Source organism: Mustela erminea, chromosome 2, assembly GCF_009829155.1.
Source record: "Mustela erminea isolate mMusErm1 chromosome 2, mMusErm1.Pri, whole genome shotgun sequence".
Lineage (NCBI taxonomy): Eukaryota > Metazoa > Chordata > Mammalia > Carnivora > Mustelidae > Mustela > Mustela erminea.
The window spans coordinates 152,076,055-152,097,290 of NC_045615.1; the positions used below are offsets into that span (position 1 = coordinate 152,076,055).

The 21,236-nt window shown below is 38.3% G+C and overlaps 1 long non-coding RNA gene across 1 annotated transcript; it reads left to right on the forward strand.

Moving 5' to 3' along the window:
- The first annotated feature begins 222 nt into the window (after positions 1-222).
- LOC116584057 lies at positions 223-19,841 on the forward strand. Its single transcript, XR_004283043.1, has 3 exons — positions 223-233; positions 751-755; positions 19,686-19,841. It is a non-coding gene; the product is annotated as an uncharacterized LOC116584057 (long non-coding RNA).
- Positions 19,842-21,236: the final 1,395 nt, after the last annotated feature.

Genomic DNA, 21,236 nt, shown 5'->3' on the forward strand with positions numbered 1-21,236 from the left:
AGCATCCAAAAGCAGAGACGACTCTACTGATTATAACAGATTCAGAACAAAAGCATGCTTTCTAACCTGGATCTTGTGCTCCCTCCATCATTATTTCCAAGATGAATGCCAGTTTTTAAAAAATGAAACAAGTCAAAGTCCATTTTTGTTTGAGAAATGGCAGGAAGAAGCATGGAATTCTTCTTACTCATTATTGTGACATGTTTTCCCCTTCATCCTTGCTCTCCATTCCAGTCCCTACCACCCACAGCCCCACCCTTCAGACACCTGTTCTACTGTGTTCAATATTAGTCCTTAAACTAGCATGTTTCCTTACAAAATAATGTATGGAAAACACTCCCATATTTCTCTTCTACTACTCACAACACTTCTGACCACCAAATCTGTGGGGGTTCGCCCCACCCCATCTAACTCTGACACCAGATGAGTGCCCTACGATTCAGTTAAGTTCTGACACTTTATCTACCTGGACTTGACATCAGATCCCACAAGGATCCTACAAGGCCACTTCCATTTCAGATGCCAGTCACAAGTCACAGGTTGTCACCTGTACTTCTGACCAACTGGCAATAAATTGGAGTTCGCAACACCTCCTCTTCCGATAATTTGCTAGGATGTCTCACAGAACTCATTTGGTAGTTTGTTAAGTAATAAAGGATGTCATTAAGATACAGATGAACAACCAGATGAAGTGATACATCCTGCAAGAGCCAGGGTTCTGAGCAGAAGACTTCTTCTGTTCCTGTGGAGTTGGTGTACACTGCCCTCCCAGCATGTAGGGTTCACCAATCCAGAAGCTCTCCAAACCCCATAGTTCAGGGATGTTTTCAAATTAATTTATTTATTTTGGAGAGAGAGAGCACTATCAGGTGGGAGAGAGGGAAAGGGAGAGTGAGACTCTCAAGCAGACTTCATTCCGAGCAAGGAGCTAGATGCAGGGCTCAATCTCATGACCCTGAGATCATGACCTGAGCCGAAACCAAGAGTCAGATGCTTACCTGACTGAGACACCGATGCACTGCCTGCCTCCCGCCATAGTTCAGGAGTTTTTATGGAGGCTTCATCACATAGGCCTAGGCATGACTAATTCTTAACTCAATATCCGGCCCTTCTTTTCCCTTTTCCCTTTAGAGGATGAGGGGTGGGGCTCCTCATAGAAGTTCCAAGCTTCTAATCATGACTTGGTCTTCCTGATGATCAGCCCCAACCCTGAAGCTATCCAGGAGTCCACCAAGTGTAGCTTCACAGAAAAAAAGACATCCCCAATATCTATGAAATTCCAAGAGATTTAGAAACTTTGCCTTAGGAACCAGGGCAAAAACCAAATATTAGAACAAAAGATGCTCCCAGCACTTTTATCACTTAGCAAACTACAAAGGTTTTACAAACTCTGGCCAGGAGTCAAAAACAAAGATCAAATATATATTTCTTATTATAAATCACGATATCATGAATGGGTTTGTATGTCATACATTGATTTTCTTAATTTTTATTTACATTCCAATTAGTTAATAAACAGTGTAATATTAGTTTCAGGTGTACAGTTTAGTCATCGAACACTTACATAAAATACCCAGTGCTTATCACAAGTCATGTATTAATTTATAAAAATGTACTATGCTGTGACTCTTATTTGCTTCCTTATCTTTGCTTTGTCCGTATCGTATCTGAGATTTGTATTCACATCTAGTTCATTGATTCCGACTATGTGATTTTTCCTTACTGTGCAGCCAACACAATTTGCTTATTTACTCTCCTAGTAATAGACACCTACTCTGCCTTTATCGCCTCACTACCATAAACAATAGCCGAATAAAAACTCCTAAAGATGTTTTTTAAGTGACCTCTGAAAAAAAATTTCAGGGGGGTGCGGGTGGTGCCTGGGTGGCTCAGTGGGTTAAGCATCCAACTCATGACTTCAGCTCATCATAATCTCAAAGTTGTGGGATCAAGCCCCACATCAGGCTTTATGCTGAGCAAGGAGCCTGCTTAAGATTCTCTCTCTTCCTCTTCCTCTGCTCCTTCCTCTGCCTTTCTGTGTTCACTCACACTCTCTCTCTCTCAAAAAAAAAAAAAAAAAGAGGAAGAAGAAAAGAAAACCTTTCTGGCATTTATCCATTGGGGATAAAGGGATCATAAGGCATATATATTCTTTTTTTATTAGTATTAATAATTTATTAAGATTTACTTTTTTAAAATGTTATTTAAATTCAATTTAGTTAATATAATGTGTTATTAGTTTAGAGGTAAAATTGAGGGATTCATCAGTTGCCTATAATACCCACCACTCATTACATCATGCCCTCCAAATCTCATCACCCAATTATCCCATCCCCCCCCATGTATCTCCCCTCCAGCAACCCTCAGTTTGTTTCCTAGCATTAAGAGTCTCTTCAGATTTGCCTCTCTCTCTGTTTTCGTCTTATTTTATTTTTCCTTCCCTTTGCCTATGCCCATCTGTTTTGTTTCTTAAATTCCACATATCAATGAAATCAAATAGTATTTTTCTTTCTCTGACTGACCTATATTTTACATATCATAATACTTTCTAATTTCAGCCATTTTTATCCTTTGGATAAAAACCTAGTAGTGAAATTGCTGGGTTATAAGGTAACTCTATTTTTAACTTTTTGAGGAACCTCCATACTGTTTTCCAGAGTGGTTGCACCAGCTTACATTCCCACCAACAGCTTGCATTCCCACCAAGAGAGAGTTCCCCTTTCTCTGCATCCTCACAAACATGTCATTTTCTGACTTGTTAATTTTAGCCATTCTGACTGGAATGAGGTGGTATTTCATTGTGGTTTTGATTTGTATTTCCCTAAGGTTGCGTGGTATTGAGCATTTTTTCAAGGGTCTATTGGCCATGGGATGTCTTCTTTGGAGAAATTTCTGTTCATGTATTCTATCCATTTCTTGACTAGATTTTTTTTTTTTTGGATGTTGAGTTTGATAATTTTTTATAGATTTTGGATACTAGCCCTTTATCTGATAAGACATTTGCAAATATCTTCTCCCATTCTGTCAGTTGTCTTTTGGTCTTATCAACTGTTTCCTTTCCTGTGCAAAAGATTTTTATCTTTATGAAGTCCCACTAGTTCATTTTTGTTTTGTTTCTCTTGCCTTTGGAGATGTGTCTGGCAAGAAGTCACTGCAGCTGAGGTTGAAGAGGTTGCTGCCTGTGTTCTCTACTAGGATTTTGATGTAAGATCCCTGTCTTACACTGAGGTGTTTCATCCATTTTGAGTTTATTTTCATGCATGGTGTAAGAAAGTAGTCCAATTTCATTCCTCTGATGTGGTTGTCCAATTTTCCTCACACATTTTGTTGAAGAGACTGTCTTTTTTTCCATTGAATATTCTTTCCTGCTTTGTCGAAGATTAGTTGACCATACAGTTAAGGGTCCATTTCTGGGTTCTCTGCTCTGTTCCATTGATCTATGTGACTGTTTTTGTGCCAGTACCATACTGTCTTGATGATGACGGCTTTGTAATATACTGTGAAGTCCAGAATTCTGATGTCACAGCTTTGGTTTTCTTTTTCAATATTCCTTTGGTTATTGCGGGTCTTTTTCTGGTTCCATATAAATTTTACAATTATTTTTTCCAGCTCTGTGGTATTTTGGTAGGGATTGCATTGAATGTGTAGATTGCTTTGGGTAGCATAGACATTTAGCAATATTTTTTCTGCAGGTGCCTGGGTGGCTCAGTGGGTTAAGCCGCTGCCTTCGGCTCAGGTCATGATCTCAGGGTCCTGGGATCGAGTCCCGCATCAGGCTCTCTGCTCAGCAGGGAGCCTGCTTCCCTCTATCTCTCTCTCTGCCTGCCTCTCTGCCTACTTGTGATCTCTCTCTGTCAAATAAATAAATAAAATCTTTAAAAAAAAAAAAAAAACAGTATTTTTTCTTCTAATCCATGAGCATGGAATGGTTTTCTATTTCTTTGTCTTCCTCAATTTTTTTCATAAGTGTTCTAGAGTTTTCAGAGTACAGTTCCTTTACCTTTTTGGTGAGGCTTATTCCTAGATATCTTATGGTTTGGGGTGCAGTTGTAAATGGGATCGATTCCTTGATCTTTCTTCTGCTTCATTGTTAATATATAGAAATCCAACTGACTTCTGTGCATTGAATTTATATCTTGCAACTTAATGCATACATTTTCTTAATCTCACCAAGGACTGGAACTCTGCTTCCAGGAAAAAAGAAATGAACCACTTACATTCTCAAACACAGCATAAAAATAATAGACTTCCATGTCCTCTCCAACCTTGGTAGAATGCTTCTTTCTGATTGCAAATAAACTGATATATGTAAAATTGTGTCTCAGTGTGTTAATTTCCATTTGTTGGATTACTACTTTATATACTCATTGGCAAATCAGGCTTTCCCTTATCTATATTGCCATCTCCTACCTTTTGCCCATTTTTCCATTTAATTCCCTGCCTTTTTCTCATTGCTTTTTAAAGAATTCATTTCAAATTCTAGAAACTGAGCCCTTCCTGATCTTACAAAATTCAGATGTTGTCTCCTGAGGAGTCATTCATCACTTTACTTAGTCAATCGCATCCTTTATTGAGCAAAAATCTTTCATTGCAATGTAACTAGAGCTGACCATTTCCTATCTTAGAATTTATGTTTTGAGAGTCTCATTTAAAGGTCTTTCTCCTTCCCTAAATTACGATATATTCACTATGTTTTCTCCTATGAGTGAAATTTATGCTTTCATAATAGTATTTAACCCATCTAATCTATTGTTGAATTAGTAAAATGGGGATCAGCTTTATTTTTTTTCCATATGGGAAGTCAGAGTTATCTAATACCACATACAAATTGTCCCTTCTCCTTGCTTTCTGATAATTTTTTATTTTTCATCATGTTCCCAAAATATAAACAGGTTTCACAGCAGAGGGGAGAGGTAGCAGCTCATGCTGGTAGAAGGTTTTTGCCAAGACACTAGCCATGGTTATTGAATCATAGGTAAAGGAAATTAATTATCCAATGTTCTGCTCTCATTGTTTGGGACCCAACCTTCATTTAAATCAAGAACTAAATTTTATCCTGTGGTGTTTGTTTCATAGCTACCTGCTCCGCTTCTCAAATTCACTCATCTTTTCAAATCTCCTAATGTCTTCTTTGTAACTTTAGAAAACACTGGTCTGCCCAGCCTCTACTTCAGGCCTTCCTAAAATCCTATGGATTTCTTGGCCAGAGCTTATCACTAATGTGCTCTGCCTGTGCAAAATATTGGTCTTCCACAGCTAAATTGTTGAGAGTCTTTTTTTTTAAGAAGAGCTGAATGAAGTGACAGTCAAAAACATTACACAGCATGCATAATAATAATAAGTGGGTAATCAAATCTCATGCTTCAAGAAATAAAGTAATTACTGCAGGATTTAGGAACCAGAGCCTACCTCTTCCATAAATAGCACTGTGCAAATCACTGGCAGCTTTGTGTATAAATGTGTGTGTGTCTGTGTTTAAATATGAGTGTTAATGTGTGTTTATGTGAAGAAGACAGACAAGTCATGAGTGAGACTTTCCCCCTTCTTCCTCCTAAACTTCTGGTATTAGCCAGTAGAAGAAATCAGAGTCTAGAACATGTAAGGTTATATTTCACATGACTGTAATAAATCTCAGATTTTCACTGTTCATCCCTGCTGCATTGCTCACTAGAGAATAATCTCTCCTGAGACAGTGCCCAGGTATGAAATACCAACCAGCATTCACAAAAGAGATTGCTTCTAGAATTCCTTTTGCAAAACAGTTATTTCTCCCTCTTGTGGTTTGGGTACCTTTGACAGGTTGGGAGCAAAGCTAACTTTTTCAACTGTATCACCCCTGCATAAAATATTGTAAAAAGCAAACAAAAGCCCCTTTGCCACTATTTTTCCCATAATGCAAACCTACTTCATTTAAGGCTAAATCAGCTATACGTAAGAACCACTTCAATGACAAAAGCCCTTTCTGGTAGTCCCTATTCTGAATTATAATCCTAACACTGTCAACCTCTTTCACCATCATAACTTGGCTAGGAATAACCCATCCAAAAACAGATAAGAAAAGCTTTGACCTCATTTCAAAAAATTTAATGAAAATCAAATTTATCTAATAAAAGGTTATAGAACAGCTTAAAACAAATTAGTTTGCTTTGGGATTATAAGAACTCAGTCTCCATTGATATAAATGTTTCCACTAGTTTATAAACTCCTTGAAGGAAGGAATATGCTTTTTTCACCTCCACATATTCAGTGCCTGACATGTTACAGAAAAATAATAAACTTTTATTCAATCTGGCTATTAATATTGGTAAGAAGCTCTGATTGGCAGTTGGCTATTTTATTAATGATAAAAATATGGGACTACAAGTTAACCACTATTTTATAAAGACAGTCTATCTGAGAAATAGAGACCACATAAGGGGAGGTTTTTCTTTTTTTTTTTAATTGGAAATCATGCAATTATACTAATAACCGCACCACCCCAACTTTGGATTTCTCCAGTGTGAGAGTGAATGTTGAATAGCACTAGAACATCAAATGGATTTAAGAATAAGACTATCATAAACATGGCTTAGAATATAGTCCAATATATAGATGGGCTTATATTCTTGGTAATTCATCTCTAATATAGTTATGAGGATGTGGGTAGAAATTGTGAAGTTACAATACAATAAAAATATAATATGCAATCCTGTGCAGAACTAATTGCACCCAGAAATACTTCACCAAGAATTAAGTCTCTTTTCTTCCATCACCAATTATGCTGCTAGACTTTTTAATTGCTATCAAAAAGCCAGAAATACTCAGGGAAATGTGAATGCACATGGCAACCCAGGTGAGATAGAAATTACAGAGAATATGCTAGGATCGATTTCATAAATAATTCAGGAAGGAGGGGCACCTGGGTGATTCAGTCGTTAAGCGTCTGCCTTCAGCTCAGGTCATGATCCCAGGGTCCTGAGATCGAGCCCCACATTGGGCTCTCTGCTTAGTGGGAAACCTGCTTCTCCTTCTCCTACTCCCCCTGCTTGTGCTTCCTCTCTCGCTGTGTCTCTCTGTGTCAAACAATAAATTTAAAAAAAAAAAAAAAAACTTAAAAAAAGGAAGAAAGAATTCAGGAAGGAATGTGGCATAATATATAGAAAAATCACTCCATTTCATGGAAGACAATCTCATAGATACGAATCCAGGCTAATTTAATTAGCTAGCATTCTCAGATGATAATAGGTGATAGATAGATGATAGATAGATAGATAGACAGACAAATATAGATAGATAATCATGTTCTTAAAGATATTATATTCTTGAATATTTTTCCTCATTCCTGTTCTAAAGTTCCAGTTCAGTCAAGATTAGGAGAATAGTATCCATGTGGGAAAAAACAATATTAATTTACCAGTCTATTTCCAGGCACTAAAAAATGTCAAAAGCAGTAACCAAATGGCGAGAACATGATTATTTTGGAAGATTTCTTCACAAATTCTCCAAAAAAGGAACACAATAATTGACATATTATGAAGCAGGTCTACAAACATTTGTTAAAACATAAGATCAGGGCCTGCTTGGGTGACTCAGATGGTGGGGCGTCTGCTTTTGGCTTGGGTCGTGGTCCCAGGGTCCTGGGATCAAGCCCTACATGGGGCCCCTGCTCAGCAGAGTCTGCTTCTCCCTCTCCCTCTCTGCTCCCCCTGCTTGTGCTCACCCTCTCTGTCAAATAAATAAATAAATAAATAAATAAATAAATAAATAAATTTTTTTAAAAATAAGCTCAAAGTTGGTGAAATCTCTTACGTGTTATCGGTGTGTCCTCCCTTTACCTGGGCTTCTAAAAATTACAGCTTGTTTGCCAAATAGAAAACAAAGTCACGCGGGGGCATACGTAAGAGGATGGGGACCCCTGTCCCCAAACCATCACTACTTTCTACCTTTTCCTACCTTCTCTCAGCAAATTCCATCTTGAAAGAGTTTCCTCCAGGGTCAGACTTTCTGATACTTAGACTTCATCAGGTACATGATGGCGTTTACTCTCCTTCAAGTTTTTCTTACCAGTATTTTTAGGGGAAAAGAGTCATCTTTGAGATGACTATTTTAAGACATAGACCATTCAGTCCACATCTTGTTCTCTTTATTCTAGGAACTCAGAACTGAATCTGTGGCCAAGAAAGGAAAGAGAACCTGCCCTGAAGGCCTAACTGAAGACAGGGCTATACAAACAGATTCTTATGTTGGTGAATTAGTGAAGCATCCACAACCATTGAGTGGGCGGATCCACTTAAGTTTTCAAACTCAAGCCCTACAAGGGGACAGAGACTGTATTTTCCTCATAAGCGGAACCAGAACACTCCTGACTCAGGAATTTTGTACAGTTTCCTGATGGGATAGGCAGTATAGCCAACATTATTTGGATGCTCAAGACATTGCAGTGATTTGTGAAACTGCAGGGAGAAATTGTGACAATTTTTGAAATTCTGGGATATATGATCTTTATAACTACGGAAAATTGCAAAGTTAGAGTCTATGGCAGGGAGAAGCAAAAGGAAAAAGGAAATTCAAGAGTCAGACAAACTGACTGGGAAAATGATATTATTTTAATTCAAAAGTTTTGGAATATCGGTATTTAGATACAGAAAGTCTTCTAAGGTACTGAAAACGTGTTACCTTGGGAAACCTGCAATTAACCAAATCAATTACTGAAATATCTCATGTGCCACGAATGGGCAGAGGGATTTTTATCGAGGCACACGAACATAATTTTATGAACGAAGCATTTGTCTAACGAATCCACTAAAGCAAGGCTGTGTCACCTAGAGAAGAAAAAAAAAAAAAAATTGGCTAATGACAGAAAATGTAAACTAGCTAAGACAAGGCTTAAAACAGAGTTTGCTCGTTCTCAAACCAAATACACCTTTTCTCCCTGCCCTTTCACCCTTGCAAAAAAAATGAACAAATAGAAAAAATAGATTCTTGAAGAAGGCACCCTAGCAGGCTTGCTTGTGTGTGCACGGCCAGAGAGCTACTGGTCGTCAATGTCATTTCAGTCATGCCACCAATGCGTGCTTCCTCTACCTCGCACTGATTGGAAGGGTTTTCTAATTTCAGTCACCACTTAGTCTGCTCATTCAGGCATCCTCCTTCCGTACGCGAGTTCTTCCTTATTACAAGGTCACTTTCACCTTACATTTCTGCCTTCTCTTTGGATGTGAAATATCCAGGTGTTCTGGATTATTAAAACATACATACTGCTTACCCTGCTTGGGAAAGATTAGATTCATTTTTCATGGAGTTTTACATCTCATAATAAGCTACTTGTGTGATGATCCATTTTCGTTTTTAATTAGGATGTCCTCCGAATTCCCTTTTTGCTCCTGCAGACAAAAAAAAAAAAAAAAAAATTAATCAAGAAATATCTGTGAGCTCAGAAACAATTCAAATGCAATTCTTGTAGGGATGTTATCAAATCAAAAGCATCTGGAATTAGTTGTTTGGTGTTATCATAATCAAAGCCAAACTTTCACTCTAAATGTAAAACATGTCTAGATAAGCCTTATTACATAGTTAAAATAGTGTTTTTAAAAAAGAAAATGGATCTCTGAATCTGGTTATGGGTATCCAGTATCAACATAACAGTGTGTCTATTATCAATGAGTGATTATGATAAGTGCTGTCTTGGAAGGGAGCAAATCCTGAAAAGTAATTGGATTTGCTAAATCCAGACTTGCTTTGGCTTTGGTTCTTGCACCTGCAACAAAAGAGGACAGCTGTTCTGGACACCCACCAAGTAAATACTATTAAGCTCATTAACACAAACCTTTTGGCTATGATCAAGTGAAGTATCAGTTTAATCCATAATATGTCTTCTGTCAAGGGACCCACTCGGGCTTGCCCTGCTACTCTGAGAGGTTGCAGGGTGGGACCTGGCAAGCCAACAAAATCTTTTCAGTCTTCATCAGCTATGGGTTTTATTTATGATCGAAGGGAAATAACATGATAATGATAATGATAATAATACCTCGGATGGATAAACACCTCAATCCTAAGGAGCTCAGAAGGCTCTGCTGATATTCATCTAATTAATCCTCACCACATGCTTGTAAATCGGCATGCAGCATTATCCCTGGTTTACAAATAAGGAAAACAGGGTAAAAATGACTAGCCTGGCCTCACTACGTGAACTACGTTAGAGAAAATAATATAGCTGGGACTTCTTATCACTCAACGCAATCCCGTGATTAAAACAGTGATTGTTAAAATTTTTAGATTTCTGGTAATAACTATATTTGTAACCGTGAAATATTACTACTCGGTAATTGCATGAGATTGCTCGGGGAGCATTAATCAGTTAGAATCAACTAATAGACAAGATAATGAGGAATGTGGATGTATGATAGCCTCCGAAGATCTATAAATCCCTCTTTATCCACAGAGGTTGCCCATTGTTTCTCAATGAAATTCCAACTGAATTCAAAGGGGAAAAAAACGCAGCAATAAGCTAAGAAGGCTTTTGAGGATTATTCTAAAAGATTTGAGAGACAACAAATAAACCAATACAAGTAACCCCCGTGCTTTTCAAAAGTTCACATTATGCCCTTCACTTTTATGAAAGACCTAATATTAGTACATTTTCTCTGACTGAAAGATATCTAAAGAGGATTTTCACTTTTAGGAAAAAAGGTAGAAAGCAAGATAGCATTATTTGTTGTAGAGAAACCCTTTACAGAGGCAGTGCAAACTCCCCGAGCTCCTTCCCCGGGAACTACACTCAGGATCTCAACATCCAGCTACCACTACTTTGAACTGTGTCTCTAAGCATCTGGTCTTTCTCTTGTTTTATTCCATGCGTCCACTAGCAAGATGTGTCGTAAGGTATCAGAAAAGCCTAAAAGAAGTTTTTATTTTGGGGAGAGGGGTCTGAGAAGGCTCAAAAGAATTGCCACGTAAATTAATGTTAATTCTTTCCTCCCTTTATGCCACATTGACTTATAAAATTCTTCGAATAAATTCTATGTTCAGATAGCAGGGGAAACCTGTATATTCTATGATCTGTTTTATGTTTATTGTTTAAGCCTCAGAAATTTACCACTTTATGTAAAGTAAAATAATGATTTTGTCCTCATTACCAAAACATCATCATAAATAATCTGGCATGTGCTGAGTCTGAGATTTTTTCAAATCTCAACTTAAAGAAAAGTGACCGTATAGACTGAGCTCTGAAAATCAGATACAAAGAGATTCAGATCCTCTATTCTAGGAACCAACCTTTCCTCTTCTTTATAGGGTTAACCAGGATTCAGTAACAGCCCCCGGAGCTCATCGTCTGGATGGTCAACATGATACTGACAGCCCATTAAACAACTGAAATTTGACCAACTGCAAACTATACAAAACCTATGCATAACTTTCTGAAGCTATTTTTCCTCTTTTTGTAGCAATGAGGAGATTTCAGTTTTTACCCTCTTGCAGCCAGCATCTCTGTCTAACAATACCATAAATAAGCAGAAAGAGCAGAATTGGGTTGAACTTCAGAAAGAGGATTTTCTTCACAGTCCAGAAGCCATATGGTCTACAACTTAACTTTATTGGAGGCCTCTGTTCTTGAAAGAGATAGTGAATAAAATACAGTATTGTCGCTCTCGCCAGCAAGAACGACCAGGAGACCTCAGCGAAGCAAGCTTTATTTCTGCGCAGCTGTTGGGATCTCCCTCTCCCCCGCCCGTGCATGTCTATATATACCAAGGTTGCACAACCAATCACTCGCAGCCACATAGATACAAAATCCTAAGTTCCGCCTACTGGCTCGCGTCCAGCCGCCATCTTAATGGCGTGTTTACTTTCGGGCACCGAAAAAGTCATGCGGCGCCCGAGGCCCCCACGGCCCAGCCGGAGCAGCTCCGCATCGTCGCCACCTGGCGGCGGCGACGGCTTGAGGCAGCGGCGGCCGAGGCAACGAGCGGGCACGGCGGAGCCCAAAAGCATCACCGCGCATACGCTACAAGCCGCTCGGGCACCGACACAGTATGAACAGAAAGTAGACATATTTTTGTAATGGAAGATGTCATGTCTACCAAAGGTCTAGTAGCTGTTAGGGGAGTATTTTTTAGTTTTGGTACTCAGAACTCTGGGAGTCCAAACTATCTGCTCCAGGTGTCTTTTAATCACAGAATAAGACTCTAAAAAATACAATTATTAGTTAAATGTTGGTCCTTTTTCAATTCAAATACTATGAAAATATGTATCACTTTTCATATGCAAGGCATTACATTAGGCACTTACACAATTATGCGATTGTCTCCCCAAACAGGCAACTCCTTTTTAAAAACTACCTTTACTTCAGGGAATCTGGGGATGCTACCTGAGTTTCATTTATGAGCCCTAACGACTATAAATGGGAGACAAGTGACATGCAATCTCATAAAGTCATAACTAAGTTCCAGAAAAGGGGTTCAAATAATAGCTTAATTCCTGTCTCCTTTATTCCTTTTAAAATAGAACTTCTGTTCAATAAGTCTGGGGTTAGCTTAACTATAGGGAACAAATTGAGGGTTGCCAGAGGGGAGGTGGGGGGGGGGGCATGGGGTAAATGGGTGATGGGCATTAAGGAGGGCACTTGATGGAGTGAGCACAGGGTGTTATAGGCAACTAATGAATCACTAAATTCTACCCCTGAGACTAATAATACACTATATGTTAACTAATTTGAATTTAAATAAAATCTAAAAAAATAAGTAAGTGTGGCATTAGGAGAACAAAGATAATGACATTTATCCCCAGATCCAGCTCCATGGCCATTAGAATACCACTGAAGCCCCTTGCTTCCTCCTGTCCCCAGTAAGTATCCAGAAAATGTAACTGCTTCCTACATAGGACCTCCAGGGGACGCTGGCAAATTGGAAAACCAAAAAAAAAAAAAAAAAAAAAGGTCACTACAATAAAAGAAAAGAGCTACAAATGAAGGAAGGAAAAAGAAGACCAGAGAAAGCAGTGAGCAATGTTGATGTTTTGCTTCATTTTAAACCACCATTAATGGACATCCCTTTCAGAAACTGTCTTTGAAAAACCCAAGGCAAAAATGTTTGAATGGCAGAAAATGGAAGTTCTATATTTAAATTCAACACAAAATGTTCAAAGTTTTGTGTACATGCTTATATTATTAATACACAAGCAATACAAGCAAATTCAAATGTAAACTTTGAAACATTTTACATTCTACTAATGAAATACTTGAAAAACATATGGATTTCACAATCACATTGAACTTAAAAAGATAAACGTGGCATTTAATTAGAACTATGATGATCTGCTTTTATATAATTATGAAACTACTATATAGAACTACTATAAATATTGCCATTATAATTCACACAGAAATATTAACAACTGAACAAATTCTGCGTTTAAAATCAAATTTATGCTCTAAAATCATTGTTATGTCTTGATCTGTTTTGGGGAGATTCACAGCTGACATTATAGGATTTTATGTGGCATTTAAAATCTCTACAAACTAACTAATTGTGCAGCCCTAGAGCATAGTCAACCCTCCATAGCATGTCTAACGTAAAACCCTAAGGTAAAAAAGGCTTCAGTTTTAATAGAGACCGAAGTGCTAATAATGGTCCCAACAGAAATATTAGAACTAATATAAGATTTTTTAATGTGACCTTGATAATAGATTATCAGTCTATGCATTTTTTAAACATCATCCAAACAATATGCCAACAAAATACCACAGACTACGTAATTTAAACAACAGAAATTCATTTTCTCATAGTTTGGAGGCGAGATATCCAATTAGAGTACAAACATGGTCATTTTCTGGTGAGAACCCTCTTCCTAACTTCTGGAAGTCCACCTTCTTACTGTGTCCTAATACAGTGAGGAGAGAGAGAGAGAGAAAGAGAGAGAGCAAGCTCTCTGGTATTTCTTCCTATAAGGGCACTAATCCTATCATATGGGTCTACCTTCATGACTTCGTCTAAACCTACTTACCTTCCAAAAGTCCCATCTCTATATACCACCACACTGAGGATTAGAGCTTTAACATCTGAATTTGAAGGGGACACAATTCAGTCCATAGTTGAGACTTAAATGATAGCAATGAGTGAAACTCAGGTGGAGCAAAAATATTGCAGGTAGAAGGCACAGTAAGTGCTTATGCTATAAAGCAAGAACCAACTTAGAGTGTTTGAGGAATGAGAAAGCCAGTATGGCCAAAACAGAAAGAAACAGTGAGAGAGGGGTAGAAATGAGATTGGAAAGACAGATAGGAGCCAGATCATATAAGACATTATTAGAGCAATAAGGAATTTAGAGAATATTCTGAATATAATGTTAAGACATAGAAGGGCTTTGAGAGACACTTACCTGATCTAATTTATGTTTAAAAGAAAAATCACTCTGTCTGCTCTGTGGAGACTGCACTGAAGGGACTAAAACAAAAACATCCTGGATTGGAGGCTCTTGGAGAAAGTCTAAATGGGAATTAATGGTTTTAGTGTAAAGAGTGGTGGAAATGTGAAAAGATGGCTGGCAGTCAGCATGAAGCTTGAAAGTAGAGCCAACAGGACTTGCTGACTACATATCTGAAGTAAAATGGAAAAAAAACAAAAGGCAGGGGGATGAAAGTCTTCTAAGTTTTGACTTCAGCAACAATGTGGACAGTGGTAACATTTACCAAGATTCAAGCAAACATTAGATATAGAGAAAGCCAAAGGAAAAGCTAAAGATGGACATGTACTTTGGAACTCTTGAGCAGAGACACAGTATTTAAAGCTACAGAACTGAATGAGATGACCTAGGAGAGAGTCTAGGAAAAGCCCTATATCTGAATTCTGGCACTGCACATTTAGGGACTGGTGACAGGGGGAGAAATCACCAAGGAAGCTGAGAAAAGACTGGTAGAACTGTAAAAAGAAAATTTGGAGAGTGTGGTTCCATGCCTTCCCTAGAAGAACTGTCTTTGACCGTGTCATATTATGCAGAGGGCTTAAGTAGCAGAGGACAGAGAATAGGTCACTGGACTTGACAAGATGGAGGTCAATAGTTATGTCTGGTTTTAGTGGACTTTTAGTGAAGACAAAAGACTAACTGGAAGGGGGTAGAGAGATGACTAGAAATTGGGAAGTGAAGAAAGCTAGTATAGACAATTCCATCAGGACTTCTGCTTGAAAAGAGATCAGAGACATGTAGCAGCCACTGAAGAACACTGGGTCAAGGAAGGATTTCCTTAATGGAGATAACAGCCAGTCTATGTACTGATGAGAATTACTCAGGAAAGGAGAAATTGATTAAGGCAGGAAAGGAAAAGGAAGAATAACTACCGAAGCAGAGGCCTTAAATAGACAAGGGTGATGAAATCCTGTAACTAAGAGGAGAGGTGGGCCCATCCAATAAGAAAGAGAATTCATTGACTTCGATATGAGGAAACTCAAGGTGTGGGTTCATAACCAGGTATATTTTGGAAATTTGTTGGAGAAAATATCGGGTAGTTCTGAGTAAAGAGAGAAGGGATTGGAGGTTTGAAGAGAGAACAAGTATGAGGTAATTATCACAGTGAATGAGAAAGTAAATTTTTATTTTATGATACAATAAAAGTGAGTTTCTCTTGGAACCAATTCTCATCTGCAACATTGTTTGCATGGATAATTATTTCAAATAATGCCATTTATAATAAAGCCTAAAATTTCCAGGAAATATAACCCTAGTATTACTCAAATAAGTGGAGTATTCCCTTATCACAAAACTAATAATACTATGCTAATGAAACTTTGCTAACAAAGGCCAAGTTGCTCATTACATCCTATTAAGAAAGACATTCTTATATCTAATACTCTCTCTTTTTGTTGAGGAACTAAAACTAAAACCCTTTTAAGCCATGGTAACTTTTTATTTTGGATGATGATATTTCTGATTTTTCAAGCAAGAGGCAATTCCATAGAAAATAAGGTTCGTAATGAAAGATCTCAAAAAGTTGAAAACAACTTTTCACTGTATCCTAATATGATCACATGAAAGACCTTGTATGGAAAGTGACAGATGCCACCTTTATCTGAGGACAAGCATTTAAAGATCAGCACAGGGCATCAACTACAAGTTTGAGGATGACCAGGCCACCACCTCTGCTGTACCCAGTGAGAATCACTAACCTGGTGCTTTTCCTTTCCCTACAAACAGAAAACACTGTGGATTATCAGAGTAGCACTCCTCTGAGTATCTAGAGAATGTGACTCTAATAGTACTAGTGATGGTAACAGTAGCAGTAACAGTAATTGTAGTAGCAGAGGTAGCAAAACCATTTACCAAATAATAAATACTTTCTATGTGCCAAACATTGTATTAGGGACCTTGTCTGGATTATAGAAATACAATCACTTCCAAGCGTCCCACTAATAAAGAGCAAGATCTAGATTTGGATACCCATCAACCTCCAAAATATTCTTTGGACTACGTAAATAATGGTCTAGAGAAAATGTTACAATTTCACATATTTAAGAAAGTCACAGAAATAATAGTAAGTATAACAGACTGCACTTAATTTGTAATTCATGTATTATATGAGTAATGGAAGCTCTGATAAATCAAAGGGGGTGGTTATTACTCAGTTGCGCTCAGTTATCATTTGAAGATGTGAACCCAATGTGGTCAAACATACCAATTTTTCAAGAAAAAAAATTCATAGTATTAGGGAATTTGTCTAATGTCTGTAGTGTTGGATTAATTTTTTAATGAATACATAATGCCTGTGAGTCAAACAAAACATGTCTGGAACAAGATTCTTCTGAATCAAAAGACTTTGTTCTTCTAACTGTGAGTCTATTCTTGATTAGCTTGATAGAATTATAAGCATAAAGCAAGAACCTTGCAAATCTACTTGTATGCACACCAATGGAATAAAAGTAAGAGGGAGAGGGGACAGGCAGGAAGCATCTGTGTTAAACCTGAAGTAAAAGCAAAATCACCAATTAGACCTCAGCAGGTGGCCAACATTATAGTCAACCAGCATCAGCATCGACAAACTTAGCTGAAAAACAGACAGTATCAGTTCAGCCCTAATGCGACTGGAGCCTAGTGAACACTGGAACAGTAATTTTGGGAGTTGGAAGACTTTTAATATCTATCATTAAAGGATATTGCTCATGAGAAGGGAAAAAGTTTCCAGAGTAGATCAGATCACATGAGGATTTGGCAACTTTGAATATGGCCCCAGAAATTAGTAGTAGGAACTGACAGCTGGGTTGTTGCCTTTTGAGTTAAAACAATCAGGCGGAGAAGATCCTGGAGCAGCTGCCATTTGGAACTTCATTAAGCGACCCTAACATAGGCAGAAAGCCTGGGCTTTGAAAATACCAGCTGATCAGAGCTAACTTAGAGGGTTAGGAACAAATGTGTGTAAAACTTCTTGAGCGGAGCTTGAACGGGTTAGCACTCGGCCAGAATTCAGTAAGTGGTGTAAGACAGGGCACACACCACCCTGAGAAAGAAGAGAGAGATAAAATTATTTCTTCTGACTCACAGCTCAAGACCTGAAATGATAAAGTCCTAATTATAATCATTTAAAAAGTCTAAGCATTATTATAAGGGAAAGCAACAAATTAGCTGATTAAAATATTAACAGAAGTTAATACAAATTGCCTGTTAACCACCCTCAACTACAAAATGTTGGGCACTTCCAGAAAAAAAAAAAAAAAAAAAAAAACAAGACAAGAGAGGAGATACATTTTAAGTGGGCAAGATGGTCAAGAGGCAAGTTTTTCCCTCTAAGAGTAGAAGATCTTAACCATTCTAGTTACACTGTGACGACATTAGAATTTGGGCTCAGTAAAGGGATAAAGAGAGGTTGAAAAAATGAAAGAAAACTCATGGCCAATTTTTCATATGGATAATATTGTGCAAGGATAGTCCAACTAATGGCTTTCAATAGTCATAGTTGGTAGATCAAAGAGTATAGGAATTACCCAGAAATATTTCATTGTTTTTAAGACTCTACGTCTAACAGACATACTGACACAAAATGGAGATAGCCCTAGACTAAATATTAGGATACCTGGTTCTTGTCCTTAGTGACCACTCTCTGGTCATGTGGCCTCAGGCAACAGGCATTTTTTTTTTTTTTTTAACATGGGGGCTTAAGTGGGTAGGAGAAGAATATGAAACAAGATGGGATTGGGAGGGAGACAAACCATAAGTGACTCTTAATCTCACAAAACAAACTGAGGGTTGCTGGGGGGAGGGGTTTTGGGAGAAGGGGGTGGGATTATGGACATTGGGGAGGGTATGTGCTTTGGTGAGTGCTGTGAAGTGTGTAAACCTGGTGATTCACAGACCTGTACCTCTGGGGATAAAAATATATGTTTATAATAAAAAAAAAAAAAAACGGAGTATTCTCAGTATTTTTTCTTAAAAACGGAGATAATTATACGTGCTAATCTTTCTCATTCAGTTATTAATGAGGATTTTGTTAAATAATCAATTCAATAATTCAGAAAACATAAAATCCTGTACCACCAGTACAAATTCTAAGTTACATTCCTTTACAATCAATTTTCCTTGATACGATCACTCACACTTCATACATTCAAGGATTGCTCACAGTCTAGAGAAAAAGTATCTTGAACAGACCTATTCACATTTTCAGCTCCAACTATTCACTTCTGAATTCTTCCTGCCAGCAAATAAAGTGTTTTGACTAGTGCTTCTGCTTACCCCGACTTCAGAGAAAAAAAAAAAATCCTTTGAGAGTCAACTCAGGTTTGTCTGCCTTTTCAGATCAAGCCAGCCCATAATGATGTCCTTTCATGTGAACTCCAACATCCTTTAGTTTTTGATATCAACTTAGTCATTAATGGTATTCAGGGTTTTTACCATTGTTTTAATGCTGTTGCGCACTTTCATCTCATATGAAACTAAAATCTTGCCCTGCTTATGTATGATCTCCCCAACTCTACCCATAAACGGAGGCTAGCAGGGCCTATGGCTTTGGCATATTAGCATTTCCCTCATCACTGGGTGGTAAAAGACTCTGTTAAACAACTGAATCGATTTTCCGGCTGCTGCTGTGATCACTACACCGCTGTAAATCTGCCCCGCACTGCAAGGCTCCCAGCTTTACAGTCACAACCCACAGAAGCTCAGCTTGGCCTTCTGAGTGCAAAAAAAATCGGTCACAGTAATATTGTGGCTTACTCCAGGACTCACGTCACTCTTCATGGCCCTACCTGTGTTATGGCCACAGTTCATAAGGTAGGGTTATCTGTGATCACTGAGCTTGCTTGCACTACTAACGCCACTACTTCCACCCTCCAGGGAGGAGCTCTCAAGGCGGAAAGTCTGCCCTTAGCAACAAATACTGCCATGAAATTCAACTTTTCTTGCCATCTCTCCCAATATCTGGTTGACACAGATGGTTGTCAAGAAGGAATCATTTAGGGCTCCTGGGTGGCTCAGTTGTTGCATGTCTGCCTTCTGCTTGGGTCATGACCCCAGAGTCCTGGGATCAAGCCCTGCATCGGGCTCCTTGCTCGGCGGGAGGCCTGCTTCTCCCTCTCCCACTCCCCCTGTTTGTGTTCCCTCTCTCACTGTGTCTGTCTCTGTCAAATAAATACATAAAATCTTAAAAAAAAAAAAAGAAGAAGAAGGAATCACTTATTGTCTTCTCTTTTCTGCTCCATGAGTAGGAAAAGTAGAGCAGAGACAAGTGTTGAAAGACCCTAGAGGACCCGCACCCAAGGACGCACTCACAGACCACTGGATGCAATAAGCAAGAGGATTTTATTCGGGCATGCTCGGACTCCCAGGGACACTTGACCACGAAATCCGCGAGGGATGGGTCAGTGTCTGAGAGCCCCGATCTGTTTCGGAAGTGACTTAATATAGAATTTTACAGTCCATTACATCAGAGCCCTCACTTTTCTAGCCAGTGATTTCAAAGCATTACAACAAGGCCTACACACAGGTAGCCAATCCTTTAAAAACAACCATACATTCTGGCCAGTCACCGTTCAGGTAGTGTACAGTAGAGGGTACGTGTTGAATTGCACGTTTCTAACCTTTATCTCTATACGTGCTGAACCGCACGTCTCCAGCCTTGGTACGGGAGACAACCCTTATCAATTTTACTTAGTAGTAGGGGAAATTCTTAACAGGGGAAGGGTATAACTTTATTTGATTACACAGCGAGCGAGGGTTTAAGCAATTTTTCATTTCTTAGCAAAGCATTAGAAGCATTATTATACAGAAGCCAGAAACAGCTGGGTTAAACACAGATTTTTGCTATTCGTTATCCTGTTATGCTGCTTGCTGACTCCCTTATCTATGGTCAGTTGGCCACAGTTTCTTAGTTAGCATAAGCTGGTTATAAAAAGAATGTTAAAACTTATAGCTCTGACCTGGGGTCCTTCAGTGTGAAGCTAAGATATTTAATGAGATTAGGCAGGTAAAGGCTACTAAAGTCCACAGACTCTGGCCACTTACTTCCTAGCCCTGAGATTTCCAATACCGTTACCCACCAGCCACATGGAGCTATTAAGCACTGGAAACTTTAGTGGCTAGTGCAACCAAAAACAACTTGCAATTTTAATTCACTTAAATGTATAAACTGAAGCAGAGTAAAACAGTTTTTCAGAAAGCATGACTTTATTATTTTACCAGGACTGCTTTTCACTCTGTTGAAAATTTAGCATTCAGATTGAGATGTGCAACACATATGGGACCTTAAAGATGGTAATGGGGGGGCAAAACATAAGATAGCACTTTAATAAGTCCCTTATCAATTCCATGTTAACATCATATTTGGACATAGTGGAATACATAAAATATATAAATAAAATTAATTTCATCTTTTTCTTTTTCACTTTTTCAATGTGGTTACTGGAAAATTTAAAATGTGTGCCTTGCATTCCATTTCTATTGGACACAGCTGTTCTAGCCCGTCACCTAGTATGTTATAAACATTATTTCATTTCATGTTCACCACAGATTCTTGAGGTATCATCCCTATTTTATAGATGAGGAAACTGAGGTTTAGCAAGAGTGAATGGCTTGTCCAATACCTAGTAAGTGATAGAGCTGAGATTCATACTCAGATCGGACTCCCACCACAGCCCGCACTGAACGGATTGGGATACTTACCTTCCTTGAATCACAAAAATATTGATTAAATATGGTCATAAAGTTATTTTTTGAATACAGTCTCAATCATCTAGCCAACTATAAGTATTGAAAAAACTCAGGAAGAAGAGAAGCAAAAT